The following is an 11,036-nucleotide window of genomic DNA, read 5'->3' as shown; positions in this document are numbered from 1 at the left end:
CAGACATGATGATAATAATTTATGTTCCTCACCACTGACTCTTAGCGCCTTTGTTTTAAAGAGCTCCACAGTAACCTGGGACATGACAATAGTGCCACCTAGAGGGAAGAAGGAAGCACTGCTGATTCTGGGTTCACTGCAGTGCTTCCTCTTTTACAGGGAGTTGAAAGAATCAGCAGAGGTGGGATCATTTGGTGGAAGGTCAGGAGTGGCAAGTTTTTTGGAGGAGGGGAAAGAAGAGAGAGGGTGGGGAATCAGCCAGTTCCAACTTACTTTCCCAGCTTGACATTTAGAGCACTGATAGTTCCAGATCAGCTTAAAAAAATAAAATATAAAAAAATTCCACTCATCCTCATGCACTTTACAATGAGGGTGATGGAAGTGTTTCAGGAGTGAGCGTGTGCCAGACTGTATTTGCAAGAGTCACCCACAAAACATGTGTAAGCTGCTCCTAAACTGGAAAACTCTCTCTGTTTTGCCCACCAAGTGTTCTCTCCTTGCCCCCGCCTTCAGATTCCTTTCTAAAACTGACTTAATACCTCCAGGAATCATTCCCATCTTGCTCTCCTCTCCAATAAGCTCCAGATCCTTTACTATCATCCCATACCCTCTCTTTTGTAGTGTGTAAGTTCTATGTTTGTACAGTAATCTGCAAATTTATGATGAGATAAGTGATCAACAGTACGAATTAACTATTAAATGAAAGATTGTGGATTCTTCTGGCTTCCAAATTAATAATAGTATCCTGAACTCTGCTGCCTTCTGAAGGTTATTTAGCCCAGGATATGGACTGTTACTGAGTTACCCTTGTATTGTCCTTTTAATAGTAAACTGAAATGTGCTCTCCATCCTTCCCTCCCCCCCCACCTCCCCGCTCTGATTGGCTACTACAAACCCTTCTGATCTGATTGGCTACAGCCCTCAGAACTTCCTAACTCCTCACACCTAACACAAGTACTTCAATTTCTTAACCTTCAGTTCCTTCTGTAGCCCTTGCCCCCTCTTCTCAGTATCAGCCCTCGTCTGTTGGAGAAAGCTCAAACAGGGACACTGCTTAGCCAGCGAAGGGGCAGATCAGGCAGTACAGTTAAGTCATTCATTCATAAACTCATGCCTCCTAGCACAACAGCTGAGCCCGAGCATCTTTCTGTGGCCAGGGCGGTAGGCAATGTGAACAGGCTCTGTCGCTGAGCCTGCAAATCCGCCAGCCCTGGGAGACTCCATAATAAACTAGTGTGTGGGGGGGGGGGGGGGGGGAGGAAGACTCCTGAGATCACCCCCTTATTTTGGAGAGTTTGGTATCTCCTGTTTCCTTGACACCCAAGAATCAACCCAGCAAGCTGTTCCAGCTGGCATAATTAGCACTGAGTCTCCGCCCCCACTCCTCCTGCACATTGGTCTCTGAGATCCAAAGACCCCCGAGTGAGATGGGTGTCACAGAGATGTGCTGGGAGCACCATGCCCTCTGGGAATAGAGTGCAGCTCAATGCAGGCAAGGGAGGTAGCATGGAGAAACCAGAGGGCAGCTCTGTCTCACCAGGGGATGAGGATGGTAAGGTTTGGGGGAGTAGGGCGAAAGGGGTATTTGTATTCATCCTGTGGGGCAAAATCACATCACAGTAGTGTAGCCCATCCCATATTATTTTATTTATTATTTTTATTGGTGGTGGCCTCCTAAGACCCCATTCACGAGCGAGATCCTATGGTGCTAGACACTGTACAAAGCTCACATGGTCCCTCTTGTGATCAGCTCACAATTGATTTAAGGGAGTGGAAGAACTGATGAGATCTGAACCCAAGATCTCCTTTACTAGGCCAGTGGTTTTCAACTATGTCTAAGTGGTTTGTAAAAGGTGACTATGAAAATAAATTTTCCGATCGCAGAAAAGCCATTCTATTTTTCTGATCAATCAAAAGTGTCTGAATACCCCCACCACCAAGTCAAAACCCGCAAGTATTGTCATGATTATAGAAGCTCACAGTTTAGGGCCCTTTCTCATACTGCATCAAATGTCACGCCAAGCATGTGCAACATTTATAGTGCAACATTAAATTATATTATATGTGCAACATTAAATTCTGTTCAGTCAATTTTCAGTTTAAGACTTCTAGGGTGGGGGGAAGGGAGAGGACATGTTCCACAGATTAAATTTCTAAAGGGGTCTGCACCTCCATGTGAAATTGAAATGAAAAAAAGTTGAAAACCCACTACACGAGACCATTATTAACAACATTTAATGAGGGCATTTAATGAGGGCATTCTCTTACTTTATCACTAGGTTGGTGGCAGGATGTTGCAACATCAGAGAGGGATTTGATTCCCCGCCTTGGGTAAACTCAGGATTTTTTTTTCCAATCCAGCAAAGCACATAGGCTAAACCTTTTAGAAACCAGATCTGGCAGCTGACAGTCTAGGGGCTGTAATTCTTGTTGCAATTACAGGTCCTATTAAGGACTTTAGAGGATGAAATAGGTTGCTGATCTTGAGCAAAGCGCAAGGCTCCAGATATATTGTTGAGGTGATAGGATATATTTTAATGTATGTGGACTGCAAAAGCTTCCAGGGTCAGCTAGAGAACAAAAGTTTAAAACCAGGGGGTCTGATTCTCCTCTCATTTACTGTAGAGTTACTCTGTTGTCACCTCATTGAGAAAGTCAGAGGAACATCAGGACCATTTTATTACCGTTATTTATTTTATACTCTACTGCCAAACAGGAAGTATGTTTTGGAACTAGTGCAAACTCTCTAAAAGTAGTTATGAGAGATCAGATACGTATGACAGGGTCTCAAGTCAGCGAGCTTGTCCACCTTCCTGAACTCAACGGCAGTACAATGAAATTCAGTGGACGTCATGATCATCACCATACGCCCGGTGACAGTGCAAGTCAAGGCAGTCTCAGCTGACCTTCTACTCACTCAGAAGAGCCTTATAGTTTTGAGTATGGGCAATATTAGCAGATGCTTAATCACAGTTGCTCCCTAAGTGATTACTAGGAAATAGCGTCTCTCTCGTCTTTTTTTTTTTTTTTTTATTAGCCATGACCTTGACTTGCAGTCCAGGTTTCCCTTGTCATCTTCCTCTCAATATACTGATGCTCCACTACTTCAAATTAAATCAGTAACAGAAACTCAGTTTATTACTCTTCCTGGTAAGATCAGATTTCAGCAGTTTCACACTGAGTAATCTGTAAAGAAATATCATGAAAAGATCATTTACTTTCAGTGCAGAACGTATCGTGGTTGTGTTTAGGCGTTGTTTCACACACAGACGGAGCCTACTACTGATCTCACACCAGTTTGAACATAGTCAAAAATGAATTCATCATCTTCCTTCCAAACTCTTTGTCTCTTTGCCCAACAGTACCACCACCTTCCTAGTCACTCAGCCTGTAACCTGGGTGACATTTTTGACATTGTTCTCTCTGGACTCCAAGCAGTATCCAGATCATGTCACATTTTCATTAAATGATTCAGCTTTTCTCTGCCTAAACTGTCAAAGCTCTGCCTGGGCACTTCTCATATCCTGACTACTGCAACCTCTTCTTTTGAGCGTAAGTACTGCAACCTTGCACCACACAGCAACATCAGCTTTCTAACACAGAATTTCAATCACATCGCTTCCTCCTTTGAGTGACTCCCCTGGCTCCCCCATTTGCACCACATGAAACAAAAACTCTGGTTCTTATCTTTCCCGTTATGATGAATTATTGATTGGACAGAGAAGCAAGACGACATGAGGTAGGATTTTCAAAAGCACCTAAGAGACTTAGGAAAATGACAATGCTCCTAAATCACCTATGCTCATTTGAAAATTCCACCCAAAGTCTCTGCATCCAGGAAGTTGAGGCCAAAATCCGGATGGCTAAAGTTAGACACCTAGCAAGTTAAGATGGGGGATAGGAAGGAAGGGAGTCAGCAGTAGAATAAGGTGGAGGAATCGAGCATCCTTGTAGCAAGATCTGATGATTCATTTTGTTTCTGTGATAATCTTGTTTGTAAGTTACATTTTGTCAAGATGGGGACATTGGGTTTTGTTGGATAATATAATCAGATGCAAGACAGTGAGCATATTATAGTGACTCAGCAGTGTCATAGTTAAGGTTGTGTCACAGCTTTTGTTTAAAAGTTGAGACTTCTAAGTCCCCGACAACTGACACACTTATTGGATTCCTTTGAAATCTGATATGTCTTAGGAGGGTGCAGAGTAAGGTTAATGACCCAAGTTTGGTGTAAAAATGTAGCTATTTTTCAATAAGTCTCTAGGGTGTTTTTTTTGCTCAGGGCTAGTGATGAAACTATTGATGTGATTTGTGTCAAAATGGTCTCAATCTGTTGAGTTTTATCTAAGGTGGTGTGCATGGCACCCACTAAATCTTTGGGGGACCCAAGTTAACACAAGTATTAAGAACATTTAATTTTTACTGTGCATATGCCGCAGCACAGAAAAAAACTGATAGCATTTCATATGCCTTAAAACTGGACTCTTTAAGTGCTCTGAAATCTGAATGGTTACTCAGATTGCCTTGAAATATAGATTCCCTTGTGGGAGCCCTCCCCCACAAAGCTGGTTTCCTTCTGTTGCCTTGTAAGGTTAAGCTGAGAGGTACTAAGGACTGGAGGAATCAGATCTCATTGAGATTGATGGCTGGGAGCTCACCTGTCAATAGGCAAAACTAAGGCTAAGTTAATGACAAGCCCCCACCTGAGGCCAAAGGATATGTGGATTGGGTGTCTGGCAGCCGCTACAATTTGTGAATCGTGGATGTCAATTACATATTGAGGGGAATGTAATATTTGGGACAAATGTTAGACAAATGAATGCTTCCTGGGAAGGGAGAGGCATTGGGGGTGAAGGGAGAGAATAGGGGGAGAGGGTTTGGGGCTGCAGCAAGGGAAGGGGGCTTATGGGAAGGGGGATAAATGGGAATGGGTGGTAGGGTGTGGACAGAGGTTGGGGGGTTAGGTGAGGGTGCTAAGGGTAGTGGAGGGGTGGGACACTGGGAAGGGAGGTGTGCGGATGAGTGGCAGGGGTAACAGCCCCACATTCTCTTCTTGTGTGTGCTCAGATATGGGGGCCCTTCACCCACTGGAGCTCAGACACCTCCACTCATTGCCTCCTGTACGTACGCCAGGATTTGGGACTAATGCCCATCTACAGAGGTTGGACCCTGCTTCCCTCCTGGATGAACTTGCCCTTTTGGTAGGGTCTGAGCCCCCTCGCTGCCGGCCCCCCCATGTGAGCCAGAGTCTGGGAAATCCTGCCCCTTTGAGTGTGGAGCCGAGTATGGGCATACTTTATGCATCTCACAGGCATTAAAGCACTCAAGAGGTGGTGGGAACACTCACTGAGATGGAGCAGTTCACACATCTCAAAGCTATTGTTCAGGCTGTATCATCTCTCTGGGATGGTCTCATTCAGCTGAGAACATCACATTGAGATGAATGAGCCACTTCATACCTTTCAGAGTCTCCTGTGCTACAAATGGATGCGTAGAGGTGCCATTTCCTTCTATCCTCCCTCCATCCTTCTTTTTGAAAGGTTGACACTACTAAGTGATCGGAAAGAAATCTGCATACGTTTTCTCATGGGAGTGCAGAGTAGGGTTAGTGACCCAAATTTGGGGTCCCTTGTGCCAGGGGTTCTGGAGAAACAAGCCCTGAAAAAAAAATAGCCATTTTCCAGAAAGTTTCTAGGTGATTGTTTTTTGTTTTGTTATATTTTGTGTGGAGTTAGAGATTAAACTAGTGCTGTGATGTGGGTCAAAATGCTCTCAGTCTGTCATTTTTTATCCCAGGTAGTGTCTGGCACCCACTAAGTCCTTGAAGGACCCAGATTGTGAATGGTATTTAATAACATGTCCATGCTTTGCTTGCGCAGATGTGCAGTCTGGAAGGATTAGAGTGCATGTGCCAATAAAGAAAAATATCAGAGGGAGTTTCTGTGCAGATGCTCGATGCTTGCTTGGGTAGTATGAGGGAACATGTCAGTACCATTGCCTCTAATGAACTCTGCCACTGACATTTCTAGTCCAAAACTTTGTACGTCTATGCAACAAAGATTTAATATCTCATGTTGTTTGTATTATAACAGGGTCAACTTGAAGCAATGTTTTTATTGCATGGGGATTTTACTGTGAACACAGCAGAAAATAGACAGCAGCCAGTCCAACCAAAATTGTTATATCAGGTCGGAGTGGGGGAGACCTTTCCTCCCCCTTTGTCTTTTAATAGTATCATATGGAATCCTGTGGGTGAGAGTGAAGGGGCTGAAAGGAGATGAACAGCTTGTACATTTCAGCAATGGTGGAGTTTGCAGAGTAAAGATGGTTTTAATCTGGTGTGTTGGAGCATTGTTGGAGGAGGAAAGAGTTAAGCTTGCATGGGCAGCCTTTGCTGTGAATTTCCTGGTTTCAGAAGTTAGAACATTGAGCTGAGCAAAATTCTACAAGGGGACAGCATATCACAAAACAACCTTAATTTGGCGTTAATGTAGTTTTTTGCCATTGAATAGCACTAAAGGAGATAAGTGCCTGAAAGCTAATTGAAAGAAGGGAGCTTTGAGGAGAGGCTTGAAGAAAGGGAGAGACATCTCAAGACACAGGAGAGGGAAGCGGAGGATTCATCATGGGATTATGAGATTAGTTGTTTACTCTGCTAGTCTGAACAGTGGTGGAGCTGAAAGTCAGATGGGAATGACTGCTTATGCCATTTAATATTTGGTGAGTTGCTATCATCGTTTATGAAGCTACCTTTAAGAGGCTAACATATAAAGTTGTTCCATATTTACCCAGATCCCTTTTATCCTCAACCCTCCATTATCTGAAATTGGGTTGAGCCTTCAGTAGTTCATTATGTACTTGGAAACATGATAACTGCTGTACGAGATCAGATCTGTGGTCCATCTAATCCAGTGTCTCGCCTGAAAATGGCCAGTAGCAGATGCTCCAGAGGAAGATGTAAAAGCCTAATAATGCACAATTGTGCAAAAACATGCATATTGGGAAATTTCTACTTCATCTCAGACCATTATTTTGTTTGTAACTCTAGGCATCATATGTCTGATATCCCTTACATATTTTATCATAGCTATTATTATTGGTTATCTATATATTACAGCAGTGCCTCGGGACCCACCAAGATCCTGGCCCAATTGTGCTAGGCACTTTATAAAGACAAAGTAATAGAGAGCCCCTTCTCCAAGTTGTTTACAATCTAAATACACAGAATAGACAAAGTCATACAGGCAGAGCTATCAGTGTGAACTAGCTAGTGTGACTGTGGATGTTCATATTAAAAAGGAAATATCAAAAAATAAATTCAATAAATAAGCAATGTTTAAGGTGGATTTTTAAAGTGTGAACTCACCATTATTCTGTATGTGTTTCACATTTCTTCCAGAAAAGAACAGGGACCCAGACTTAGAATGGACTTTTTATCCAAAGTTTGGTCTTCACACATATCATGTTGGGAAGCGATGCTTCTTTGATGGTATCTTCCTCCGAAACAAAACCTCCGCATCAGAAAGAATGTTAGAAATGTGCCTGGGAAGAAAAAAACATGGTACAATCTCTAAAACGATTGCTAACTCTAGAATATCCTGAAGTATTTTGGGGCAACATTCATGCATTGCACTAGAGGTTTGGAAATCTCCGGTTGAATACACAACCCATGTTGTGAGTACTCAGAGTCTTTGCAAACCTGGTCACATACCTAATTAAATGTGGACTAGGGTGCAAAGCCGTAGGCATCCAAGTTAAGATTTTCAAAAGTGCCTAGTAATTCGGGGTGCCCCAGTGTTGTGGTTTTCAGAGGGCAGGTATAGAGCATTCTCTGAAGAAAATGAAGTATCCTTTAAGGTGTTTCAGGTCAGGCACTCACAAATGGAGGAACTCCAAATCATGTCATTTGAAGATCTTGGCCCATATCTTATAAATCATGATCATAGTCTCTGCCTTCTGTTTTCTCATATTCAATTCTAGACTCTTACAGGAAAATACTGTCTATATATTCAAATTTGGGTGAGTTTATACAGTATATATGCATGTTTACCTTCATCTATTGCATTAAAATCAATAGTAGATAAAGATTTAGAAAGCCATTGTTATACATTAAGAGTGAATAACAGAAATCTATAGAAAGACACTGTTGACTTTAGCCAATGTGTACGTTTCATAGTCAACCCAGAGAAGGTTATATGTCCAAGTGACTAAATTCTTCAAATCATGAATTAGTGATGCTTTATATTTTGCATAATTAAATGTGACAATATCATTTGACATGGACAATTAAGTTTATATTTGTGAGCAGTAGTGTAATTACATGGTACCATTTTGAAATCTGTTTTCAGTCAGGGTACTAACATAACAAGATAGAACTAAAATGCAGTTGAAACTGTACCTTTAATTTAGTTCCAGCCTTTGTAATTAATATTTTTCAGACATAGACAGATTAGAAACAGGATGCTCAGACATAATGTCTAGTTGACATAACAATTAGGTTGGCAAAAGAACAGTGCTCCAGGATTATAGGCTATTTATATAACAGCACTGGAGAATTTACCTCCTCAGGAAATACAATTTATAGTCACAGATAAGTTTTGCTTAGAAGACATTGAAGAACTATGGGACAAATCCTTAGCCTTACTCACTCATTATGGAAGTAAAGCTCCCACTGAAGTCATTCACAGTTTATCTGAGTGTGGACACCAAGACTGGTCCTCATAAAAATCAGGAAAGATCTAAGTCTCACTTAGACTAAGTGCCACTAGTCTCAGTCAGTTTCCTTTTTGCCAGTATAACAGGGAAGTTCCCTCCAGCTACAACTCTGAGCAATTTTCTATAATAATAGTAATGTTTTGTATAACACCATTGCTCCAAGAATCACAAAGTACTTTATAGACATTAATTAAGTGCCACAATATACCTGTGATATAGGCAAGCATTATTAGATAGCCAATGGAAGCGTGATGAGCTTATGGGCCAGTTCCTTAGCTAGGGTAAAGCAGCATAGATCCACTGAAGTCACTGGAGCTATGTTGATTTATCCCAGCTGAGAATCTGGCCCATCATGACCCATCATCAGCAGGCCAAATGACTTAATTCACCACTGCATTACTCCAGTTTTACAGCGGTGTAACTACATTGACTGGTGCTTATTGAAATCCGTGGCGCTATCCTGGCATAAAAGTGGAGCACTGCAATGGTGAACCAGACCCTTGGAGTTCTGACTCCCAGTTCACTGCTCTACCAACTGTATGCCCTGCCTTCCTGTGTGAAAGCATTTGTGGAGCAGTCCCTTGATGAAGAGATACAGTCTGTGGTGAAGGACTATCAGAGAGTAGCCTAGAAGATATTCGTACAAGAAACAGACCTATGGTTGCACAACTTCCATAATCATTATATACAAAAGATATGCTGCACCTCTCTCTCTAATCTCATATTTTTGAACTTCTGCAAAATTCAATGGTCATGGAAACTGAACTATACTCATATTTGTGGAAGTGGTCCCTCCATAGGACTCAGACACACTAATGCACCAAAGAAGTTTGCACCGCCACTGTCTATCTCTTGGGCTTTCAGTCCAGCATCTTTCACAAATACTAAGGGACAGTTCTGCCCCTGCCTTATCGAGCATCCTTGCCCAAAATGCTGAGACATACAGACCAGACTGGCAGTCTCAAGAAACATCTGCTGTTCCCTGTGACTATAAAGGTGATAGTGTTTCCTAGTGGATAAAACACTGGATTCAGACTTTGGAGGTCTGGATTCTGTTTCTAACTCTACACCTGGCCTGGTGGGTGACCTTGGCCAAGTCACTTCAGCTCTGTGCCTCAATTACCCCATCTGTAAATTGGGGGTGATGCTGCATATCTTTTATGTAAAGCACATTTAGACCTATGGATAAACACTGCTTTATATAAGCAAGATAATTATTATTATTACTAAATGCTTCATAAGAAATCCTGATTCTCATTATAGATGGGCTTTTTGTATCCTTGGGAAGGGAACATTAGAAGAGTGGCAGAAAATTATGTTGCAAAACTTTTAGGGACCATCAATGATTTTGGGTCAATTTAGAGCAAAAATTAATTAGGGATCCCAGCAAATGAAGTTAGTGTATAAACACAAAATAAATAACACAAGCTATTAAATCAATGTAATTTAGCGCACATACATTTGCTGTTAAGGAAGGAATTCCTTATTTTGTTATAATTTTGTTTATTACACTGGCGATAGAAATCGATCAGAGAAATGGCGTTGCAATGGTAACACCGTGTGACAACTGCTACAGCTGTCCAGAACACAGCAGCAACTTTCACAAACTTGGATCCACAAGGCCTGTGGTGAACTTTGGGTGGTAAGTTTGTAACCTGGATGTTACCACTTAGTTGATAAAATTAAATTATGCTGCACCATTCCTGAGTACAGAACTGTCACAGGGGGGACACATTTAATTAAACCCACAGGCACCATAGATCATACATAGTGGCAGAAAATGATGAAAAAACAAGTGCCAAGAGACACCTTAAAGAGGCCTGATTTTCAGAGGATGGTGTTCCACAGTTTCCAAACACCATGACTGTAGGGGGGTCACACTGGGCCATCCTGCTGCTCAGGTCTTCTGCACCCACAAACCACTCAGAGACCTCAGCTTTGTGCTCCCCCCAGTGTGATTTATTTACAAGTTGCTTGCCCACCACCTTCCATGGACAAAAAGTCCAGCCTACCAGCCACGGGGGCCTCACTATACAAGCCACTCACCTCATCCTGCCTCCATGACTTTCTGCCTTCCCCCTACACAGCTTTCCTGGGAGCCTTTTATAGCCCCTGGCCAAGGGGCCCAGCATCTGCTCCCTATTGGCCCACTAAGTGCTGGCTTACTCAGTGGGCTCCAATTCTCCCTTAATTAGGGCTCAGATGATAGAGGGCTGGCTCAGCCTTCTGCTGCCTAGCACCCTGTCACAATGATCCTTTCAAGTGTAAATCACCAGCCTTTTTTTGAATATTTCAATTCTCCTCTCAGATCACTGAAAGTC

The 11,036-nt window shown here is 42.3% G+C and overlaps 1 long non-coding RNA gene across 1 annotated transcript; it reads right to left on the bottom strand.

Annotated features, from left to right (window-relative positions):
• Positions 1-2,269: 2,269 nt before the first annotated feature.
• On the bottom strand, positions 2,270-10,789 carry LOC137150796 (uncharacterized). The gene is made up of 3 exons (XR_010919061.1): positions 10,762-10,789; positions 7,367-7,542; positions 2,270-3,186 (listed from the first exon to the last, which is right to left on the bottom strand). It is a non-coding gene; the product is annotated as an uncharacterized lncRNA (long non-coding RNA).
• Between the last annotated feature and the right edge of the window lie 247 nt (positions 10,790-11,036).

Source organism: Emydura macquarii, unplaced genomic scaffold (genome assembly GCF_026122565.2).
Source record: "Emydura macquarii macquarii isolate MOO-44397 ecotype Brisbane River unplaced genomic scaffold, CSIRO-AGI_Emac_v2 contig_1027, whole genome shotgun sequence".
NCBI classification, from domain to species: domain Eukaryota; kingdom Metazoa; phylum Chordata; order Testudines; family Chelidae; genus Emydura; species Emydura macquarii.
This window is presented reverse-complemented; position numbering and strand designations above follow the sequence as displayed.